The 18934-nt window shown below is 40.6% G+C and overlaps 1 long non-coding RNA gene across 1 annotated transcript; it reads right to left on the minus strand.

Annotated features, from left to right (window-relative positions):
* Positions 1-15068: 15068 nt before the first annotated feature.
* On the minus strand, positions 15069-18020 carry LOC122561272. Its single transcript, XR_006314958.1, has 3 exons — positions 17964-18020; positions 16912-17034; positions 15069-16794 (listed from the first exon to the last, which is right to left on the minus strand). It is a non-coding gene; the product is annotated as an uncharacterized LOC122561272 (long non-coding RNA).
* Between the last annotated feature and the right edge of the window lie 914 nt (positions 18021-18934).

Raw genomic sequence — 18934 nt, forward strand, 5'->3', positions numbered from 1 at the left:
TTGCCAATAGCTGTGAAAAATGGTGTGTTATAGCTGCCAAGAAAGAAGGCTCAATAATATCCTTCTTCATTATCTGGGATGCATTATGGGTATATCCTGGCGACACAAAATCATGAATGTGGCAATCCCTTCAAAGGTAGAGGTGATCTAACAGAGTCAGCTTCAGTGGATTGGGCACATTTGCAGAATGGAAGATGGTTGCATACCCAAGTCTCGACAAGGTAGCTGGAGCCTGATGACACACAGGAAGCCCAGGAATGCTTGCAAATGGGGCATTAAGTCCACAAATATTGACTATTGTTCTTACAGTCATAGAGATTTACGGCATGGAAACAAGCTCTTTGGCCTAACTTACCCAAGCTGCCCAGTTTTCACAATTAAACAAGTCACATTTGTCTGTATTTGGTCCATATCCCTCCATATCTATTCCATCCATGTACCTGTCTAAATGTTCCTTAAATGATGAAATTATATTCACTTCCACCACTACCTCTGGCAGCCCATTCCAGGCACTTACCACCCTCTGTGTGAAACAAATTGCCCCTCTGGACCTGTTTGTATCTCTCCCCTCTTGCCTCAAACCTATTCTCTCTAGTTTTAGACTCCCCTACAATGGGGAAAAGCTGTTGGCTACCTGCCTTATCTATGCCTCTCAGGATTTTATAGACTTCTATAAGGTCACCCCTTTGTCTCCTATGCTCCAGGGAAAAAAGTCCCAGTCTATCCAACCTCTCCTTATAACTTAAAACTTCCAGTCTAGGTAGCATCCTAGTAAATCTTTTCTGCACTCAGTTTAATAGTTTAATAATATCATTTCTATCATAGGGCAACCAGAGCTGCACTCAGTACTCCAAATGTGGCCTTACCAATGACTTGTACAGCTGCAGGAAGGCCTCTCAACCCCTATACTCAGTGCTCTGATCAATGAAAGCAAGCGTGCTAAAAGTCTTCTTCACCATCCTGTTTACCTGTGACTCCACTTTCAAGATGCTATGAACCTGTACCTTTGTTTTATAACATTCCACAGGGCCCTACTATTGACTGTGCGACTTAGGAGTCATAAACTGCTGAAAGAGGAAAGTGGTGATTCCTTGTGTGGCTGGTCTGTACTAACCTGAGTGGCTACAATAGCTTGGCAAAAGGTGCTTACGGAGAAAAGCAACAACATCACTTGGCGGCTCCATCTGTGATGTTTTTGGCAGAAACTGCCTTACAAGGATTGCTCTTCATGGCCACCAGCAGAGGTGTACCAAATGAAGACTGACCTCCTCCATTTACCACATGTCCATCCTCTCTCTCAGGTGGAAATATGCCCAACCCATTAGAGTTATACCAGTAACATGCAGTGTGTTATATAATAATAGTTACAGTCTTATACACTTGATGTTTTGTTATATAACAGGTAAGAAGTATTGCTGAAAAATATACACATTTTGTCAAAGATTTTCATTTTGCATCATCAGGACAATTCAGAAGAATACCAACTCAAGGGGAAAACCTAGACTTAAATTGTATGAGAGGAGAGTGTTGATTGGTTGGCATGTGGCCTCTGATTGGTAGAGGGATTGTGGTCTCCCTCTTGTCGATCTTGCTCTTTTTTTTCAACAACACTCAAGGTCTGCGCTACCAAATGACTCTTTAAGTCTAATGCCCTTACTCCCAATGATCTTATTCTGAATATACAAATTGGGAGAAACAGAAGGCTCTTTGGCCCCTCAGGCCTGCTCTATCATTCAATACAATCATAGCTGATCTGATTGTGGTCTCAACTCTTTCCATTCCAGCCTGCCCCTAAAATCTATTTACTCCCTTGTTAGTCAAGAAACCATCGAGCTTTACCTTAAGAGTATTCAATGACACCCACCTCCAAGGAACAGAGATTGACAAACCTCAAAGAATTCTCAATCTTAATCTCTTAGTTTTACACTGTGCTGCTTAGTTCTGGTTGTCATAGTGGAATTACAAGGCTATCTTATTATTGAGGAGTGTCTGATCGATTATATTATCTAAATCCCATTTTCGGGGGATGAGACCTTTCCCCCCAGTTTTGTTGAGGGTGGGTTTGGCAACTCCATATCTGAAAGGAGGGTGAGCCCAAGGAAGCAGGAGGGATTCTAACAGTCTGCTTTCTTCCTATAGTTCTATTCAGTCCGTTGTACTTGAATGCCTAAGCAATTTTTGTTTTTGTTCCCATTGAGAAAACGCCTCTTCATTGTAATCACTGACAAAATGTATTTTAATGAGCTCCTGTGCTGCGAACAGCAGTTATTAATATGTGAAGCTGCTCTTTGTATTTGGAGGGCAGCATCAAGCAGTGACCTGGATTGATGATGGAAAGTTACTAACCGTATCTCTTCAAAGTAGCAAACAGCCACAGTCAGCAAGTGTTAAACATTTGCTCTGAAACTTACTTTGTTTCACTGAGTAAGTGAAAATAGAACTGCGAGTTTGCCTTGGGATGTGGATAATGTTGGAACAATAGCTTTTGAGCATTGAATATAAGCAGAGAATGCACTAGGGATTCCTCCTTTAATCAAATATTGTAATAAAAGTTAATGTCTCCAGTGGAGTACAAAGGTGTAAGGAGAGCCAGTGCTATACATTAATGGATACCTGTTAGGATTGATCCTTCCACTTTAGTCAATCTTATTACTGCTCAGAAATATAAAACATAAATATGTAAAATGAGGGAATAACCTGAAGTATCCCACTGTGTACTGCTGTCAGATCCTGAGTTTGGTAATTCAATCAAGTTCTCTAACAAAGTTCTAAACCCATAAAAGGAACTTGCACCTTTAGTCATTGATCAATCCTTACAGGATCTTAGGTACAGGAGGAGGCTATTCAGTCTACTATTTAAGGTCGTCATTGCTATTGCATAGTTTGGTTCTGTAATCCTTAATACCCTTGCCTAACAAAAATCTATTCATCTCAGGTTTTGAAATTTTACATTAAACCTCCCACCTCAACAATTTTTTTTTTGGTTTGTGGAAAGCTTTTGTGATTTCTACTCCACTTTGTGTAAAGAAATGCCTCCAAACCCCTAAATAGTCTGCTTGAATTTTAAGTTCTTCCCCTTGTTTACCCCTCCACCCCCCGCCCCACACCAGCAACCCTCTCTGCATCACCACCACCAGCAGAAGAGATAGTTTCTCTGTATTGACACCATTAAATCTTTCAATCATCTGAAAACATCAACTAGGTCACTCCTTAATCTTTTATTTTCAAAGGAATACAAGACCAATTTGTCAAACCTATCTTCACAGTATAATCCTTTCAGCTCCAGTGTAATGGCAGCAAGTCAATCCTGTCCCCATTCTGAGGCCAGTGTACCTTTAATGCATTGGAGTATCAGAACAGTGTCTGAACAGATCTTTCTATAAACTGATACACGGTTTCTATTCTTTTTTTTCTCCAGGATCCTTGTGATATTGAGTCCACCTTTTTCATATTTTTGTACCTGTTTCAGTAGTTTCTGTACTCAAACTCCTCTATCTCTCTGTTCTTCCACAGTTCCATGTTTCTCTCCTTTTAAATTGATATTGATTTATATTCCTTAAGTTCAAAGTGAATAACCTCACACTTACCCAAATTGTCACTTCTTTGTGTCAGTAATATTGTGTATTGAAGAACTTCTGCATCAGCAAATAAAATGTTAGAATTTAAATTATGTACAAAATTGCATATGCTCATATTTTCTGCAATTTCATACAGAACTCCACAGTTGCTCAAATCTATTGTGCAAGTTTCCTACGATTTGGAAAAATCCTCAAAATTGTATTCCATTTCTCTGAGGTGCACAGGCACTAGTCAGTTCGCATTAAAAGCATTTTTATATTAAATGTTAATTTATTAAGAAGCCGGCTGGTGTACACCAATGAAATTATTAAATGATTCAGTTTTTAAAAAAGACATTTCCAGTGATTTAAAATCAGATTATTTGCAAATGGAGAACTGAAAACATTCATTAAATCATTTATTTTTGGTGATGAAGTTATTTTCAACAGTAATATTCACCACAGCAGATCAACACACTTGAATACATCAAGAAATAATTGTTATAGAAAAAATGCAAACAACTCCATTCCGATCTGCTGTCCAATCCCATTGGTTCATGAAGAATTTGAATAGCTTGTGATTTGTAAATATATTAAATAGCAACCTAACTGGCATGATTTCAAGTATGTTTTGGTCTCAGTTTCTTAATGTTGTCAGAAGTGGAGAGTCTACACCACAATAATCACTAATGAATCCAGTGGTAAATTGAGGAGAAGCCTCTTTCTGCAGAGTGGCGAGAATGTGGAACTCATTCCCTCAGAGAGTAGTTGAGGTGAATAGGACAAAGACATAAAAGAGGAAACTGGGTAAACACATAATGGGGAAAGGAAGAGAAGGAAGTACAGTTCTGATTGAATTGGATAGAGTAGGATATGTGCTACAATGAATTCTATCTAATATGTATCCTTTGTTATAAAGTGCTTGCTTGTGTTTGGTTTGTGAATTTGTTGTAGAAGATAATGATTCTGAAAGTGTTAATGCTGTAGACTGCATTAAGCTCTTCTCAATCTGATATTCTCATTGAGATTCAAGTGGAGAAAGTAGCAGAGCTCTGGTTCTAGAAGGGGAACAGACCAAGCATCAAGAATTTCTCAAAGCCTCAGTAACAATGGGCTGGGCATTACATGGGATGTTTATGATGGTGGGAAGTGGCACGTATCAGAGGGAGGGTCAAGATTAGAGTGGTGCTGGAAAAGCACATCAGTTCAGGCAGCATCCGAGGAGCAGGAAAATTGACATGTCGGGCAAAAGCCCTTCATCAGGAAAGGGAGGGTGCCCAGTCCTCCACCATCAGATATATAGAGTGTGCCAAAATCAGCAGCTCACCCACCACATGTAAATAAACACCTAAGAGTGACTGACCTCAACATTACCCTGTCCAAGCGGTAATACAATGGGTAGGGGTTGGTGGGGGAGTTGGGAAGAACTGGGAAGCCCTGGGAAGCAGGGAACACAGTTCTATTTTTGGAAGGTGCCCTTTGCCCACTGGGGTTCGGGGGAATGCATGCTGTCAGAATACAGTACCCCCTTCCTTCCTACATGCACGTATTTTTAAAACCTACCCATGACTCACCTCACCCATCCCATCCCCAACAAACAAACCCTTCCCTGCCCAATATCCCTCTATTCATTCAGGCTGATCTTCCTGCAGTTTCAGCATGGAATCTCCATTATGGAGCTCGGAGACTATTGGAGCTTCTGTGGGCAAGCCTCCTACCCCAAGGGGTGGACCCTGCATTAATTTAGCCAACTGCAGTGCATTATGACAGTGACGCAGTCTTATCCTCTGTTAACTCACTGCCAACATGCCTTTTAGAGCCGGTGAGCTTCTCCCCCATTCCTCTATAATATTCTGCCCAATGTCTATCACATCAATGGAACTTAGTACTTTTGCTTAAGACAAAAGCCTCTTCTTGTTGGACTACCTGCCGGTTTTCATCCAAACACGCCTACAAAGCAGATTTTATAGGTCCCAACTAAAAAAGGAGGATGAATGGCCTAATCCACAGGTTGTATCTCATCATCAAGTTCACTGATGATATGTGGTGGGTGTCATCAGCAGGACGATGAGTCAGCATACATTAGAGGAGGTGCATCAGCTAACAGACTGGTGCAGAGCCAGCAACCTGTCTCTGTACGTAGACAAGACCGAAAGAGATGGTTGTTAACTTCAGGATGACATGGAGTGACATCCCATGGAGATCGTGAAGAGCACCAAATTTCTTGGCGTACACCTGGCGGAGAATTTCACCTGGACCCTCAACACCAGCTCCATAGCCATGAAAGACCAGCAGTGTCTCTACTTTCTGCGCAGCTAAGGAAAGCCCACTTCCCACCTCCCATCCACCATCCTCACCACATTCTACAGGGGGTTCATTGAGAGTACCCTGAGCTGCTGCACCACTGCCTGGTTCAGGAATTGCAGCGTCTCAGATCGTAAAGCCCTACAATAGATAGTGAGGACAACTGAGAAGATCATCGGGGTCTCTCTTCACTCCATTACAGACATTTACACCACATGCTGCACCCAAAAGGCTAAGAGCATTGTGGAAGACCTCACACACCCCTCACTCAAACCCTTCTCCCTCCTGCCACCTGGCAGGAGTTACCGGAGCATTTGGTCTCTCATGGCCAGACTGTGCAACAGTATCTTCACCCAAGCCATCAGGCTCCTTAACACAATATAACCAGACTCTTTCCCAGCTGCTAGAAAAATGTCTATTATTTATCATTCTTCTGTTACACTGTAACTTGTGTGTTTTGCCCTTCTTCTGCACTTTATGCTGTGTGCGATTGTATAGTTTGTGCTGTGCATTTAATACCCTCAGTCCTGGAGGAACACTGTCTTGTTTTTTAATGTATCAGTTGTATTTGGTAGAAATGACAAAAAAAGCTACTCTACAACTCATGCAAATGAGGAAGAAGAGTTTTTGTTGCTAATCTTAATCTTTAATCTTTTAATTTCTGCTCCTATGTCTTATGGTACAAGTTGATTTTATGGCAGCTGAGACTTTAGCAGCTTATACAATATGGTGTCAGTGGCACTTTCCTCAGGTTTTGACTTAACCACACCATTGCAATATGGTTGGGCTAACAGCACTTTGTCAAGAGGATAGCCTTCCACAGCCTCTTCATGGGCAACCAGGGGAGTGGGTAGGAACTGCAGCTCCTCTCACTGAGGCTTATATTTCAGAAACTAATTTTTAAAAGTTGTTCCAAATGTATCACGAGTCATTGTGGAGTGGCAAATAAACCAGGTCCCGTATGGTTTAAGTTCCTTTGTTTGGGATTGAATGCCTAGTTGAGTTTTGCAACAAATCAGCACACTTCATTATTTGCTGCTAGCTCATAGATTGCCACATTTTCTGAATCTAATTTTACAATTTGATGAGATTTAAACTCTGGTTTACCAGTCCAGAACTATAATGACTAATCCATTGAATTCTGCTTTTATATAAGTCACATTGCCTACCATTATTGTAAGGCTCTTCATTGTCACACTTCATGTGAGTACTTGTTTTGCTCTTGTTTCACTGTTCCTGAACTGAGTGTTCCTTGCAGCTGCCTGAAATAAAACAGGAATCATTAGGAGCAACAGGAAAACGTTTCGCTCCATGTAGCTATTCCAGCGATGAGTCAAGTCACAGTTGATCGGTATGCCACATCCATTGACCCACCTTTGCTCCATATCACTTAAGGTTCCTGATACCCTGAACAAAATCAAATCAATTTCAGTTTGAAAATCCATCCTCTTCATCCACTCACTATCACCACCATACCCTATACCTACCTGACCGGAGATTTACTTGGACTGTGGCCACATTCATAGGGTCTCCACTTCACGACTCCAACAGTAACAGTTCATGGAATCCCTACAGTGTGGGAGTAGGCCATTCGACCCACAGGGTCCCCCACCTTATTCCTGTAACCTTGCACATCCCATGGCGGATCTACCCAACCTACACATCCATGGACACTATGGGCAATTAGTATGGCAATACACCTAACCTACACATCTCTTGATGTGGGAGGAAACAGAGTACGGGGGGAAATCCATACAGTCACCCAAGGCTGGAATTGAACCTGGGTCTCTGGTGCTGTGAGGCAGCAATGCTAACCACTAAGCCACCATGCCACCCAAGTTGGGGTGGATCTTTAGTATTATTAATAGTACTAGGAACCGAGAGTAACAGCAAGTTAAGCTCCTCAAGCTTACCACCTACCGGTTCATTATAAGACTCTCATTTACAATACTCATTCTTTTGCACTCTCCTTCATGTGGAGTATGGTCCCTACTATATTATTACAATCATTGAGAAATTGAGTACATTTCAGCATCCACATAAAGTTATTATGTCACCAGAGACTTATCAAACCATTGGGCCTGCTCCCTCATTTGAGAGAAGCGACTGGTGGGTGATTTAACCTGAGGGCCATAAGACCTCAGGCGAGGGAAGAGGTTGAGAAGGAGTGTTCTTTATGGTAACCTCAAACCGGTGATGGGAATTACCGGTGATGGGAATTAAACCCACTCTGTTGGCATCACACTGCTCTGTAAACCAACAACCCAGCCAACTGAGCTAAACTGATTTCCCCACATAAAGTGATTGCTTGTTAAAATGACTTCTGATATCTATATGCCAACCTAGTTCAAATATCACAATAAAATCAAATAGAATAGCCCTTTCTATTATGAGCCTATTCTATTGTAGCCAGTCCAGTCACAGGTAAAAGCAAAATGCTATATATACTGGTCTATAAAAACCTGGTCTGGCCGACATGTGACTCCAGATGCACAGGAGTGAGATTAAATTTTAAATGCCCTCTGAAATGGCATTGAGAGACATTCAGTTCAAAGGCAATTAGGGATGGGCAACAAATGCTGGCCTAGCTGGCAATGCCCATAACCTATTGCATAATTTAAAATGTACTGCACTGGAGTGAAAAGTACTACAAATGGGGGATGGGGGCACGGGTTTAACCACAGCTTTGTCAATGATGTATTTACTGTGTATGCTTCATTTGTGGTGCTGATCTATTTGTCCATGTATGTGGTGTCTCAGTGTGCTGTACGTGCATGTGTATCTGTATGTTTTTTGTGTGTGTTGCTTGCATGTCTGTGTGTAGTACGTGTTTTGAGAATACTAGCCAGCCAACACCTGGTTCTAGTCTTGAACTACACTCAGACGTGACTTGAGACCCTGCCAGAAACATTTCACAACCAGTGCTTGCTACTTTTAGACTTACTTCGTGTTACTGATTAATCCTTTTTAAATGAGTATATCAACCAATGTTGGCTCCCAGCCCATAAAATGTCACTTTGCGCTCGCAACTCTGTGGAGCCCAGACTCCATTCGAAAGTTCCATTGCACATGTTGCAGTGACCTCACATTGTATACCTTGTTGTTTCATGATCTGATGTTGATTACTGCCAAGATAAAACCTAAAATTTTCGCCAAATGGCTCTTTCACCTGTTCTACACTATTCGTTAAGGCAATGACAATCTTGTGTCTAACAATCTTCCAAACACAACTTGCAATCCGAGTCATTATCTATCATTCCTTCTGTTCGCTGGCTTCTTCTTTCTGCCATTTTTGACATTTCTGCCCCTATTATTTCCTCTTCTACATCTCTTCCATTACAATGTTGTCTTTAGGATGCCCAGTGTCCTTCACTGTGCCAAGCAAACAGCTCTGCAAACTCTTCTTGATCCTGAAACTGCCAGTTTTCTCCATTCTTATTGAGTTGAAATCCCTGATTTAATTCCTGATCATAACTGAAGAACTTTTCACATCCTTCAGCCTTACACTCCTCCAGGGCCTAACCCTGGCATCAATTACTCACAATTTCTTGATGTGTCTAATGTCCTCTCCAAGTTTCAACCTTGTCACTTTCCTCAGTTGAAGCATTGTAACCTGAGTTTGTAAATAAAAGAAAAATAATATATGTCATCGAATATCATGGTCTTAAAATGTAAATGTCTTTTTTTTCTATTTGCATGGGATGAATTGAAGGTTTAACAGCAGACTAGTGTAGAATTTCAGGTATAAAGCATGAGAGCAGTATTTTTAATGACTGCAGAGATTGAGAAAGTATTTATTCTTCTGGATATGGAATATATTGCCAACTAAAGCTTTCAATTTTGTTGGACTGACCCTCCCTTTGCAAAAGTTGGATGATATATGGGATTAACTTGCGGAACAAAGATAGAAGGATAATACGAGAGATGGATGATTAGATGTGCCCTGTAATGTGTTGCTTGTATGTCACTAGTTATAATGGAGGTATTTGGAAAGATGGATAAAGGGTAGATTGGGAAATGGTGGTTTAACATCCCATAGCTTTGCACATTTACCATGAGGATTCGGAGGGAGATTTAAAATGTTTTGTCTTGTTCATGGCTTCTCATCAGAATGGACATAAAAAATTCAATGGCCTGCTTGTGTTCCATTGTTCGATTGCTAGATTATTAATTGTTCAGTCATTAGCATGGTGTCTCATATTTGTTGTATCTTGTTCCATTGCATTTTGATTATGCTTTGCTAGATATTATTGTGTTATGTATCGCTTTATGTGGAATTGTGTGATTCTATTGCTGTATCATTGTATTAATGGCTTATTGTTATCAAAGAATAAGTGTGATATGTCATTAACAATGTTTTATTGATAACAATCTTTTATTGTTATCTTACAATGAGTCACCATTTTGCTGTGATATTGTATCACAGAGGCTCTATTCTCCATGTTCGGTGTTGTATAATTTGTGGCTGTTGCTGTGCAATATTGTAGGTTGTTATAGTAGAATGATGTTATGCTGTCATTTTATTATTGCACTGCTGTGTGCCATTATTACATTCGTTTCTCATTCTCTGTATAATATGTATAATCTCAGTACTAGATTTATAAGTCTGTTCATGATTCTACAATGATATAGGATATTATAACTAAAGTTCTATTGCTGTGTAACTTTATTGACAGGCTATGACATTGCTGTTGGATTATTGTCATATATTGAAGAGTTATTGAATTATTCAATCGTTAGTGTATTAAATTCCATCACTAGTGGAATGTTATACAATTGTATTATTGTATGGATGGTTTACACTGATAAGACTATTGATTGGTCATTGAATGGGAACATTTTAATGCATTATTAATTGGTTATGAATGTTAATGTTGGATTATTGCAAATGATTGAATATTGTTTTGATTATAACCTGGCATTCTTGGATTATTAATGCCATGTTTTGAGCAATGTTTATATCGAATGATTGCGGTCTTGATATGTGGTCTTGATAGATTAAAGCTTTGTTGGAGTATTCTGTTGGTATCTGAAGACTGACAATCGCATTACTTTCCTCCAGTGCCTCTCAATTTCATTTCACAGCTAAAAATATAGCAAGACATTTCAAAAAGGCATCATAAAAAGGACTGAGCTAAAGGGAGAGAAATCAGAACCGGTGACCAAAACCTTGGCAAGGAGAATAGGTTTATGAAGGGTCTTGATCTGACCTCCATTTTTTGTCCTCACTCTCTGTAAAGTGCCTTGGAATGTTTCTCTTAATTAAGGTGCTCAGAAAATGTGTTAATGTGGTTCTTGCACAGATAATCATATTAATAACCTAATGGAGTGTTGACTTGGATTTATTCTGGATTACTGTATTGTTGGATTATCAAAGTTTGAATTATTCTGACAACTGTAATTTCTGATAAGATTCTTATAATACAGGAACATTGCTTTCATAGACAATAGCTTGACAGATTCTTTCTGATTCTTTTATGGATGGATGATTTGGAGTTGATTGCACTAGAATCGGATTAATATGATTCATTCTAGCATTTTACAGATTTATTCTGTATTGTTGGTTTATTGGTTTATGGGTTACCATTTGGTTCTCAAGTTGGTTCATCATTATCATGGATTATTATTGAGATGGATTGCTTGTTCGGTGGGTTATTGTATTGTTGGACTGTAATATTCCATTGAATTCTTTTATTAGTTTGGAGGAAGTTTGCCTCTGTTATTGGTGGCCTTTAGACACAGGCTGCATTCCATTTATCTCACAGATACGCTACCAAATTTACTAAATGAATTCTCTAAACACGCAAGCATATTTGCTCCACTTAAGTCACTGATTGTAAATAGGACTGTGAGGCTGAATAGGCTAGGTTGCCAATTTTTATACCCTCTCTGATCTTGCTTTCCAGGCAATCAAATCCTGGCCGCTGGTTAAATTATCATGATTTTTGTAACACATCCTCTCCCAATCTCACCATGCTATTGAGAGAGTAAAAGGCAGTCAAGCTATATGTTGTCATTAAAACTTGGTTCAGAGTCAGAGGTTTGTGTGTTCAAGCCATAACTGAGGACCAAGGCACATCTAGGATGGCTGTTCTGATCTATAATGAAAGGGTGTTGCATTACTGGAGCCTGTGACCCTTTAAAAAATTGACTCTTTCATGGGATGTTGCTGGCTAGGCCAGCATTCATGGTCCATCCCCAATTACTTTTGAGAGGAACCATTGTCCATTTGATGTAGAGATATGCACAGGGCTGTTAGCAAGAGAGTCCTGGGATCTTGACCTTGTGACTTTGAAGGAGACTTCTGGGTAACATCTTAAGTAGAGGCTCCAGGTGCCCAGATGGACAATGAAACCCTGCCACTAACTAAAGAACATTTCTACCTTAATCATAGTTAGCAAATAAACTGGCCATTTGTCTCATTTTAGTTTTCTGGTATCTTTCTGTACACCACAGTATTCAATGCCTTCATTGAGTGAATAACTACACAACAAAAACAATTCACCCTGAAGTATTTGGGGATAACCTGAAGATGTGAAAGGTGTTATGTTTGATCTTTCTTTATTACACATGGCATTGCTCATTCCCCCAGACTATCGGACAACGTTACCATTTCAAATCCATTCCCAGTTTCTATTGATATTAGCGAGAGGTGAAGTTACCAGAATGCGCTGTTTTGTTATTGAATCAGAGGAGCCTGGCCAGTGAGTAAATCAACCTTTTTTTAATCTGTTGGGATATGGTATCACTGAGATTCTACTGATGCCAGTTTGATCTCCAGGAGCTGTTACATTGTTTAATTCTATCTAGAGCTAGGAACTCAACAATAGTGCCACGGAATCTCTTACAACTAAGTGGTGATAGTACCTCAGTATAACATTTAATCTGAAAAAGTACCTCTGACTGTGTAGCACTTTCTCAATACTGCACTGAGTCTCACCCTAGATATTGTGGAACTTTGGCCTGAAACCTTCTGAGATTGAGTCAGGGCTGATAGTCAGCACTCATGATCCCAGCCCTGAAATCTCCCTGACCTCTGGCCAGTACCCTAACAGGTATTAGATTCTTCAGCCTTGAGGTGGTGATGAAGGAAGCTCTCCAATATTTACTCCATCCCCCGAAACCACCTCATTCTGCTACATTATCTAGCTTCAAGTAATATTCCATTCCTCCTGGAGTCAAATAATGTCAGTAATTCTTACAAAACCTGTTTCAAGCTTAGTTAACACTAAAGCGTACCTTCATTTGTCCTGACATTTAATGATTGCAAGAATAACCTATTTGCTCCCCAAAAGTATCAAGTGCTGAGCTCATTAATTATTCATGTTCTTTGCACTTTCAAAAGTTTGAAGCTGAAAAGATTGCAGCAAACTACCTATTTAAAACTTTCATTGCCTGATCATTTTTCTCCCTCGCTTGCAATGATACTGTGCTTACTGCCTATGATCCCTAATTAAAGAAAGAGATTAATTTTACATCTTTAATAAATGCCTCTATTTATTGAGAGACTGCAAAGTTTCTGCTGCACAATAACCTGTTCTAATTACTTATGTTGCTCATTTGCTTTCTCTGCTCCTTTCCAACCTTGGGAAAATCCACTCATTCTTTTTAATTGTCTATGTGTATCGTAAGCAATTTCTGTATTTCAGATACCAGCCCACTCACCATCTTCACTGGGATTTAGTTTATCTATGAAGTCTTAAATGTGAAAATGAATCCCTCAATAGGTTGAGTGGGCTGAAACAATGAACAATTCGAAAGGAACAATTTTCACGCTCAATGCCCCCACACACTCATGTTCACACACATAAGCACATACACACATGTACACATACATACTTTCATATACAGGTACTCTGTAAAAGTAGACGTATATATTCACACACACATACAAAATGGGTCTGATGAGCAGTTAAAAGTCACTCGAGCCACCTATCCAACTGAGTTCATTGAACAGGACATTCAAGCAGCATGGGAGTTAAATACAGCCGGTTGAATTTAATGTTTAATCTGGAAAATGTGGTGTGTGTGGTGAATTAATTATGTGGGAGTCAAAACTTCAAAATGTTGATGGTGGATTCAGATTGAAAAATGAAGACTATGTCATGGCAGTGCTGGATTCCCACTTTGAATACATAGAACAACATGGTGGCTCAGTGGTTAGCAACTGCTGCCTCACAGCGCCAGGGCCGTGGGTTCAATTCCTGCCTTGGGCAACTGTCTAAGTGCAGCTTGCACATTCTCCCCGTCTCTGCGTGGGTTTCCTCTGGGTGCTCCGGTTTCCTCCCACAGTCCAAAGAAGTGCTGGTTAGGTGAATTGGTCATGCTAAAGATTGCCCGTAGTGTTAGGTGGATTAGTCAGGGGTAAATGTATGGGAATGGATCTGGGTGGGTTGCTCTTTGGAGAGTCGGCGTGGACTTGTTGGGCCAAAGGGCCTGTGTCCACATTGTAGGGAATCTAATCTAATCTAAAAACATGGGAGCAGTATTAGGCCCTTGAGCCATTTTAGATCATCTACCTCAACACCATTTTCTTGCACCATTCCCACATCCATTGATGTCATTAGTAACTAGAAAGCTATCATTCACTGTCTTGAATTTACGCTGTGTCTGAGCTTCCACAGCCCTCTGGGGTGCAAAATTCTTCCTCATCTTAGTCTTAAATAGTTGAGGTGCTATAAAGACCACATTTTTGAATATGGACTAAAGGGGAAAATGTACTGCTTTAACCCAAGCAAACAAACCAAGAAAATGTTTGCAACTTTGAAAACAAGTTAGTGAACTCATTGTGAATTGTATCCATAATGTTGATTTATTGGAGCAGTGAGGGAGCATTCTAGACAGAGCGGCTCCGCCAGTGTTTGTGAGCAGGGCCATTTTGCCCAGAGACAGTCTTTTGATTGATTTTCCATTCAAGACCAGTTGTTGTGGGCTCAGGAGGGCTTAGCATACTAACAACCACTTGGCTGGTTCCTGGGCAGGAGTCACAGCCTTGCATGTGGACAATATAGCAGGAACATCCAGATTGCGAAGACTGAGCAGCCATCTCTTTCTCATTCTCTCATCCTTTTGACTGCAGGAGTTAAAGAAAATCTCTAGCAATTACCTATTCTCCCCCTACCTTGTGTTCATGGAGGTGAAGGTGAGGTGCATTAGTTATAGGAAATGTAGAGTAATAGGGTAGGGGAATGAGTCTGGGTAGGATACTCTTTGGAGGGTCAGTGTGGACTTGTTGGGCTAAGTGGCCTGTTTCCACAGAGTAGGGATTCTATGATTTCTATGACCTTTCCATGTAGATTGATCTCCCATTGAAACTCTGAAAGGGTGAATCCTTAACCAGTGAATGAAAGATTAAGAATCGGTGTATCCACAATCTTGTATCATCAGCAAAGACTCAAGAGGAGTTGAAGGAAAGCCAAAAAAACAACTCAGCAACATCTGTGATCTGGACTGGTGCCAGAACTGTGCTTCTCTGACCTTTTAGGCCCTCCCAATCATGATATTTGTGACTTGTCGTTTCGTGTCTGCTCATAACTGAACGGGAATTTTAAGAAAGGGGTAGAGTCTAAGCTCTAAAGTTATAGATTTGCAATTCAACTTGCCTTCTTTTTTGCCATTAGTTAAAATAGTTTAACAACAATAAATAGCTATTTTATGATTTGCATATTTTTTAACCTGAATTAGACAGTTAGACAATTCAGTGGTTTAATCAAGTTTTCACATCTGTCATGACTCTAGAAATAGTGGCACTTGATGTCTAATGCATTATCCCAGAGGGCTGTGACAGTGTATCCCATTGCTCAAGGAAACATCCTTCCTCCATCTATTCAGCCTATCCATTTTAAACATTGGTCAGCTTCTATGACTTTACCTTTTATTCTTCTAAACTCAGGAGAATACAGGCCCAATCTCCTGAATCCCTCCTCGTATGGCAGTCCAATCCTCCCAGGAATCAATCCGCTGAATCTCTGCTGCACTCCTTCTTATTGCAAGTATATCTTCCCTTAGGCAAGGCGACCAGAACTGCGCACAATACGCTATGCGTGAACTCAGCAGCATCATGTACAACTGAAGCAAGACTTCTTTGCTCCTGTACTCAAATCCTCTTCCGATAAACGGTAACATACTGCTTGACTTACAAAGTGTCTCCTGCATGTCAGCTTTCAGTGACATATGAACAAGGACACCTTTGGACATCAACACTTTCCAAACATTCATCATCCAAGAAGAACTCTGTACCTCTGTCAGCCTCAAAAATGGATTACCTCACACTTACATTATCTTACATCAACCAGACTCTTTCTCATTCAGTCAGCCTGCCCAAGTCCCCTTGACATTTGCATCTTTCTCATAATTCACATTCCCACCTTGTTTTTTTATCATCTGCTCATTTGGAAACATCACGACTATTTGTATTGACTTAACTTTCTGAGATTACCTTCAAGATTAAATCAGGATCTACAGGGATCTTGTGGCACTGAGTTCACTTTCAGTTAAAGATGATGTGCTCCAGTCAGCTCTGTGTCTGAGGTGAGTGTTTGTTGATCTCCACAGCAAGGGGAGGGGAGCAGGAGAACAGCAGCTAGGATGGAGGATCCGAACCATTGTGGGGTTTGGAGTGAAGTGGTTGGGGTTTCAGATGGTGCACGGAGAGCTGAAGGTGGGTGTCGAAGGAGAGCAGTGGGTAGGGTCAGGGTGTACAGTCTGTAGCTGCAATTCTGGACAGTTTTTGGTGTTCTTAAGGTGAGGGTGGGGGTGATGGTTCGGGTTAGGGAGAGGTTATAATTAGAGGGAGAGCAGCCTCGTTGTTGGAGGATTTGGAAGAGGTAGGGGTGGTGTAGCATCTGGCTAATTGGTATCATTATTCTCAGAGGCGAAGTGTTCAGTCACCTGCTACCTCCAGACTGTGGCTTGAGGTTTGGACTTCAGGGATCTGTAAAAGAGAACAAAAGGAAACACAGTAAGTGTGTACGGAGACTGTGTTCTTCATGTTATGCTGAATGTCCAATGAAACACTGTCACGTTTGATGCTTAGTCACTCCAACCTCACCATTAGCCACAGTTGGGCCTCTCTCATACTCAATAATCAGGAGGAATTCTTCCTCAGCTGAGGTAAGGATAGGATGCATCCACTCATCTTCTCCCATTCCTTCGGGTCAATGATCCATTTGTCCTGTAGGGTAAAGTGAAGGTTTAGTCACTTCATGAATACCAACTGATCCCCTTGTCAGCTCACAATCCCAGTCCCTTGGATGTGTTAGGTTCTGCCTAATCACTCTCTCAAACCAAGCTGTCACACACTTTGACTTCCAGAGTTAAACAAGTGAATCACACTTTCACACCTGCAGCGTTGCTGCACTTTCACACAAATGTATTTAACTTGATATCTGTACTACCAGTGTTTGAAGGAACAGTATAGAGGAATCTTTACACTGTATCCAACCCTGTTCTGTACCTGTCCTGGGAATGTTTGGGACAATATAGAGAGAGCTTTACTCTATATCTAAACCTGTGTTGTGTACATGCCGTGGCTGTATTTGATAAGGGTGGTGCAGAGGGAACATTACTCTGTATCTTACCTATGCTTCACTTTCCCTGGGACTATTTGATCGTGACAGTGTTGAAGGAAGTTTACTTCACCTTAAGTAAAGTAAGCCTGTGCTGTGCCTGTCTGGAGAATGTTAAAAATCACACAAAGCCAGGTTATAGTCAAGCAGGTTTATTTGGAAGTACTAGCTTTCGGAGCGCTGCTCCTTCATCAGGTAACTAGTGGGGCAGGATCATAAGACATAAAATTTACAGCAAAAGATCACAGTGTCATGCAGTTAAAATGATACCTGATTAATGATACCTGAAATCTAGTACTTCCAAATGAACCTGTTGGACTATAACCTGGTGTTGCGTGACTTTTAAATTTGTCCACTCCAGTCCAACACCGGCACTTCCACATCCTGTCTGGAGAATGGTTGGTGAAGATTGTTCTATTCCTCAACACCAGCAACCGTCACCTTTGCAATTAGAAATTTTAGGTAAAACAAAATTATTAATAAAAGTGGTTTTGTCCTCGAACCTGTTGATCATGTGAAATTAAATAACTAGCACCTTTTACATTTTGACAGTCTATCTCCCTTGAGCTGAGAAGTGAAGAATGAATTCCTGTTCGTGAAAGGTTTGGAATTGGGGAAATCACAAGCTGGAAACTTAGCTGGGGAATTCTTGTAATGTGACTGGCTGAGTTCGAGCAGCTAAAGTTTCATCAGGCACATGACATCTGTTTATTACATATCACACACACGCCATCAAGTCACAAATCAACAGCACAGCCCCCACCCTCACTGCCCGTTCCAAGATCCTGTCATCAAAAGTTGACATCTTGACTCTCACTACTGATTGAGTTTCACAGTGATCAGTCGCCAGTCCATTGTGGGGTAGAGCTGTAACTGCTTTGACACTCTGCTGTTTTCCCACCCTCTAATTCACCGATCCTTCTCCATTGTGGAAATTCAAAAAACATCGTCAGTGGGAAAAAGAATGTTTATACTCCCTTTTGGACTTTGCCCCAGACTTCCTGAGGACCCTTTTCCCTTTCTGTCTTCTCTTTCTCCCATACCTCTGTTTTACTATCACACATTCTTTGCGTTGTGTTGTTCTGGTCTGCTTTTTGTTTCCAGTTATTTAAAAGAATCATGTTTTTAGCTTAGAAACTGAAAGCACTTTTGTTTAATTCTAACTTGCCATACTACCTATGCTGGGAGGTTAGCATAATAATATGGATTTTGCAGTGCAGCCATGAGTATGAACCAATGGAACACTTAGACATTCAGTTGGTTCCAACCTAATTAGCTCCTAGTTTGTTTCAGACAGCACTACAATGTATAACCTCTCTTTCTTTAAAACATAATGGAAACAGACTCTTTGGTCCAACTCATCCATGCCGACCAGATGTCATAAATTAATCAAGTCCCATTTGCCAGCACTTGGCCCATATCCCTTTAAACCCTTCCTATTCATGCACCCAGCTAGATGCCTTTTAAATGTTGTAATTATACCAGCTTCCACCACTTCCTCTGGCA

The sequence above is a fragment of the Chiloscyllium plagiosum genome, chromosome 22 (genome assembly GCF_004010195.1).
Source record: "Chiloscyllium plagiosum isolate BGI_BamShark_2017 chromosome 22, ASM401019v2, whole genome shotgun sequence".
Classification (NCBI taxonomy): Eukaryota; Metazoa; Chordata; class Chondrichthyes; order Orectolobiformes; family Hemiscylliidae; genus Chiloscyllium; species Chiloscyllium plagiosum.